Raw genomic sequence first — 5,918 nt, 5'->3', positions numbered from 1 at the left:
AGTTGCCAGGCAGAAGAGTTTGTTACTGGATTGTTACATTGTCTTAGATGTATGCACTTGTCCACTCATGGAGGTTATTTAATCACATGATTGTTAACTCAGTTGAATTGTTGGTATCAATATCATAACTTGAGGGGTTGCATTTTAGCTTAAATTTGGATCTCTAACTATTGATTTAAATGCCTTCAAAAATACATCGTAATGCAGCATTAATATGATAAAATTTTATTGTTTCCACAAGAATGACTGACACATGTCAGGCAATGCAATGAAAAGAAATAGAAACTGCCAAATTTCTCAGAATAGATCATAAAAATGCTAAAGTGGGAAGTTGGGGTAACCAATTTATGTGTCTGAACTACTGTCATTTAGGTGCCACACAGCTTCTCTCTCAAAAGCAGTTGGCTGACTTTCAAGAGACGTTGGCTAACTTTCAGGGCACTCCCTCAGTGAAGAAAAAGGATAAAGTTCCAAGGGCATGCCAATGAAATGCCAATATTCTGCATGCCTGAAAATAGCACTGTTAGTCCTAAAAGTATGAAAAGGCCACTATCATGAGCATAGTTTATGCAAATCCAAAACTTAAGCTCCAAACTTGGTTAGGACACTGAAGAAAAAGTATGGATAAATAAGGTTATTGTTAAATCTATAAAAGTGAATATTTATGTGGTTTTTTCCTTACATTCCAAAGCTGTAATAAAATGGTGTGGCTTACAGTGGATAACATATTAGAACTCAGTATGGTGTGACAGTGTGTGATACTGTGATTTATAAAAATATATATATTTGATCTTCCTCTCCTTTCTGGCACAGGTCTTCCAAAACCCCTGAAATTTCTTGAGTGATGAGAATGCTAAAGGTGTTTTTTTGTTGATCAGGTGACTTTCAAAATGCCCCTTGATCACCTAAGGATGGGGGTTGGTCATGAGAGGAACCAATCTTGTGATTAAAGGTTTGGAACTTTCAGTCCTATCGCTCTCACCTCAGGGGAGGGGAGAAGGGCCAGTCACCACTGGCCAATGATTTAATGAGTCATGCCATTGTCATGAAGCCTCCATAAAAACCCCAAAGAACAGTATTTGGAGGACTTCTGGGTTGGTGAACACATGGAGATTTAGGGGGAGCAGTCCACATGAAAGTTCAATGCCCTTTCCCTGTTTCTGAGTTACATCCTTTTATAATAAACAGGTGATCTAGTATATAAACAGGTTTTCTGAGTTCTGTGAGCTGCTCTAGCAAGTTAATTGAACCCAAGGAGGGGACTGTGGGAACCACCTAGGCTTGCAGTTGGCATCCTGAGTTGTTGGATCCTCCGTTTGTAGCTGGTTGGTTGGAAGTACAGATAACAACCTGGGTTTGTGACTGGCGTCTGATGTGGGGAAAGGGCAGTTCTTGTGGGACTGAGCTGTCAACCTGTGGAATCTGATTCTATCTCCAGGTAGATAGTGTCAGAATTGAGTTGAATTATAGGACACCCAGCTGGTGTCCTGACCATTGCTTGTTTCTGTGGGAATCCTCTCTCTCCACCTGCCACACATACTGGAATTGGTGATGAGAACATCTACTTACAGGGTAAGTAACTGATTACCTTAACATCTGTACCTGAACCTCTGTGTTCTGGTTCTGCTGTGTTGCAATTTGCTATTTTGTGCTTTCTTATAAATCTGGGTTTTGTCCACATAGGAAGGCTTGGTATTTTTTTACTGCTTTAAAGAGATACCAGAAGTAGGGAGTTATTCATGCTAGCAAGCACTACAAATTCAAGTGAGCTTTTTGATCTTTTTGAGTTTTTGTAGAGTTGCAGAGATGTAAGTGATGTTAACATAAAGCTTAAATAGTAGTAATAAATGCTCACATTGTTTGATGCCTTCCCTCTTCTAAAATGCTAGTCACACATTCAGTCCCTAGTGTAATCCTATTTAGAAACCACAGGCACTTTAAAGAGCTCTGGCTGTCAGTTTTAGCTTCAAAAATCCCTGAGGAGGGTTTTCTACCTAAACTTTAAGAAGAGTCTGAGGAATGTGGCATAAACAGTCACTCCTTATTGTATTCTATAGCACTTATGGTCATGGAAACATTAGACATTAAAGGTAAGAGTGGTTTTGTTTGCTTGTCTGTTCTAATTTTCTGATCTGATCAATGCTCCAACCAGAGAGGGACTGGATAAAGATGTTGGGTTTACTCCATTGAAGAATGTCTTCTTAGTGACCTCTACTGGAATCCTTTCTTTTGGGACCCTAAATAAACAGTGTATTTGCTAAGAAGTTAACATTCTGAAATGAATTGTCCTCAATGTATTTGTTGCTTAAATAAGCATAATTGTGTGTTCATAGTTCTCTAAAACTAGAAAAAAATATAAGGAGTACCTAGAGTGTTTTTTCTCACCCTTCATTATGATATTAGGAGTACCCTTAGGACTGAGTTAGTTTTATCTTTTTTTCCTGATATGCCACCTCTACCTACATTATGTTGGTTCTACACTCCCAACTTATATTTACTAGTGATGCATTTGCCCGTACCAGACAACTGTGGTCTGCTTACATCTTGGTCAGTGATACCAGTAGTAGATGATGTTTTGTCTCACTAACAGTCATGTAAGTATGGGGCAAAGAGTACAAAGAGTATCAGAGTTGTAGTCAGACCTGTATTTTAATCTTGCCTTCTGTCATGTATTCCATGTGGGGTACTGGAAAAATACCTCAACTTTGAAAACCTTAGTTTCCTTATCTGTGAAATGGCATTTATAACACCTACTTTATGAATTTGCTGTGACTATTGATTTATTTAAAAGCACATTGCCTGGCACATCATAGTACATGGCACAATTAAATGCTAACTTCCCTTCCATTACATCATTCCTTTCTTCTCAGCCAATGATAGATCAAAGTTCATTCTCTAGAGCAAGAGTTCTCAAAGTGTGGTCCCCAGACCAGCAGCATCAGCATTAGCTGGGGATTGTTAGAAATGCAAATTCTTGGGCCCCATCACAGACTTCTGAATCAGAAATTCTGCAGGTGGAGCCAGTAAATCTGTGAGCTCCTCCAGGTGATTCTGGTACATAGTAAAGTTTGAGAACTACTGCCCTAAAGTATAGGCTTCCTGTTTAAACTAGAGTCCAGCAATTTTGTTGACATTGTTCTTGTTACCCCTGAACAAATCTGAATATTGCACAAGTTACAAGAGTCCAGTTCTCTAGTCTAACGCCCAGTAATGTCCTCTGTTCTTGCTCTTATCCTGGAGAAAGAAGGGATTGAGAGGACAAAGAGCAATAATGGTAGTTTATTCCAAGATGGAAAATCAGCACTGAGTGAAAATTCTTTTTGTTCTATTTCTTGAGCCTGGACCACACTGGCTTTCTTGGCATTGTCAATCTTTAAAATTTCGGCCAATATAATGCATGTGAGATTGCATATATTTCTGGGCTTAATTTATGTTTTACTGATTCTAATGCTTATTGCCTTTTCAATTGTTGGTCAGTTGTTTGCACTTTTATGAAATGCTGGTTATGTCTGTTAGTAATTTTTCTGTAAGAGTGCTTAGCTTTTTATTTCACCTTTATCAGGATATAATTGACATATAACATTGTGTAAGTTTAAGGTGTACTATATTGTTGATTTGATGTCCTTATATATTGCAAAATGATTACCACCATAGCATTAGCTAACATCTCCATCACATCATGTAATTGCCATTTCATTTTTGCGGGGAGAACATTTAAGATCTTTTCTCTGAGCAACTTTCAAGGATATAATACAGTATTTTTTTAAAGATTTTATTTATTTATTTATTTTAGAGAAAGCGTGCAAGCAGAGGTAGGAGCAGAGGGGGAGAAAGAAAGATTCTCAAGCAGACTGCACGCTGCGTGCAGAGCCTGACATGGGGCTTGATCTGAGCCAAAACCAAGAGGCAGATGCTTAACCAACTGAGCCACCCGGGCACCCCTCAAGTATATAATACAGTATTGTTGACTATAGTCACCATCCTGTACATTAGATCCCCAGAACTTTTTCATCTTAGAACTAAAAGTTTGTTTCTTTTCACCAATATCTCCCTATTTCTCTCACCCACCCCCCCAGCTCCGGATAACCACCATTCTACTCTCAGTTTCTATGAATTTGGCTTTTTTAGATGCCACATATAAGTCATAACATATACTATTTGTCTTTCTCTGACTTACCTCACTTAGCATAATGCCCTCAGGGTCCATCCATATTGTCACAAATTGCAGAATTTCCTTCTTTCTAATGGCCGAATAATATTCCATTGTGTATATATATATATACACATATACACAAACACACACATATATATATATCCACATACATATCTGGTTTCAATGAATTGTCTGTGTATTCTTGTAGCTCACTGAGTTTTCTTAAAGCAGCTATTTTGAATTCTCTATTAGGTAAATTGTTGGTTTCCTTGTCTTTGAGTTTGGTTACTGGAAGATTATTGTGGTCCTTTGATGGTGGTATGCTTTCTTGATTTTTTTTCATATTGCTTTGAGTTTCATGTTGCTGTCTTCACATTTGAAGTAGCAATCACCTTGTCCATTTTACTGACTTCTGGGAAGAAATATCGTCCATCTGCCCTGTAGAGATTTTGAGGCTTTCTCGGACCTCCCGCGCATTCACCTGCTCCAGGCTTCTTGCTCCCTCTTGTGGCAGAATTTTTAAAGCTTTATGCCTCTGGATCCCTAAACGAGCCAGGTGGAGCCTGACAGCCTCTCTTTTGTTTTCCCAAAGGTGGCGCTACAGCTCAAGTGTGTGTTCTCTCCCTGGTCCACAGGTTTAGGGCCTGCTTTCCCCTGTGCTCACTTGCCATCTTCCAAAGCTCACCCTCCCTGCCACCTACAGGAGGGTGCACAGGTAGACAGCCACAGAGTGGGTGTGTGTGGTTGAGGCACTGGAGGTGCTTGGGAGTGTCCGTGGGTCAGCTGGAGGATCTGTAGGTGGGGCTCTTCCAGCAGCTCGTGGGTGGGTGTTGGGCTTCTTGATGGGGCCCATCATACAGTTAGTCCCTTTAGTGCTCTCAGATTCCTGTGTACTTTGCCAGATTCCTCTAGCCCTCCAGACATGGAGCTCTTGATTTAGTACTGGATGGGGCGAGAGAAAAATGAGCCTCTTTGGTGACACCTGCACAGTGGGGGAAGCCACGTGTTCACTCATCTGCTCTTCCTTTCTCCCAGGGAGCGGGGGAATCTATCTGGGCCCTAAGCTGTGCTGACTTGGGAGAGGGGTGACATGGCTAAAGACAAAGAGTTCTCTTACTCATTCCAGTGTATCAGAACTTGTATTTTTTTTTTTTTTTTTACTTCGAGTGCTGGATCTTCTTTGGAAACCTGGACTTCCACAAAAGCTCTCTTGTGTGTTGGTGATTGCCTCAGTCAGTGTCCCCTAGGGATTCCTGGACCTGGGTGGTAGAGAGGTGCTAGAGCTTGTTCATAGGTCACTTCCAGGTCAACAGCCCTACTGAGGTCTGTTTGCCTATTACCTAAGGCACAGGTAGATGGGACTGCTCCCAGATCCCTTGGCATTTGGTGCTAAATCCTACATCTCCCACAAAGATAGTTTTGTTTGTAGATGGATGGAGAACATTTAGGGAGGCAAAAATGAGGGAGACTTTATGTAGCCCTGATGCTGATGTCATTTTCTGTTTAGCTTTTTTTTTTTTTGAATGATTCATAGGAATTCTTTACATTAAGTTCCACCAAATGAGTTGTCAATGTTTAACCATTTTTTCACCACTAAAAATGATGGTTTTATATAGTTCAACTTAGTATATTCTGGATAAAGAATTCTATTTTGTTGTATAAATATTTCTTCCAGTTTATGGTTTATCTTTTCATTTTTTTCATGGCGTCTTCTGATACAAAGATATTTTAAATTATAATGTTATCAAATTTATTAATATGATTC

This window comes from Phoca vitulina, unplaced genomic scaffold (genome assembly GCF_004348235.1).
Source record: "Phoca vitulina isolate PV1807 unplaced genomic scaffold, GSC_HSeal_1.0 scaffold74, whole genome shotgun sequence".
NCBI classification, from domain to species: Eukaryota; Metazoa; Chordata; class Mammalia; order Carnivora; family Phocidae; genus Phoca; species Phoca vitulina.
The sequence above is the reverse complement of the archived record's forward strand: the minus strand, read 5'-3'. Positions refer to the sequence as shown.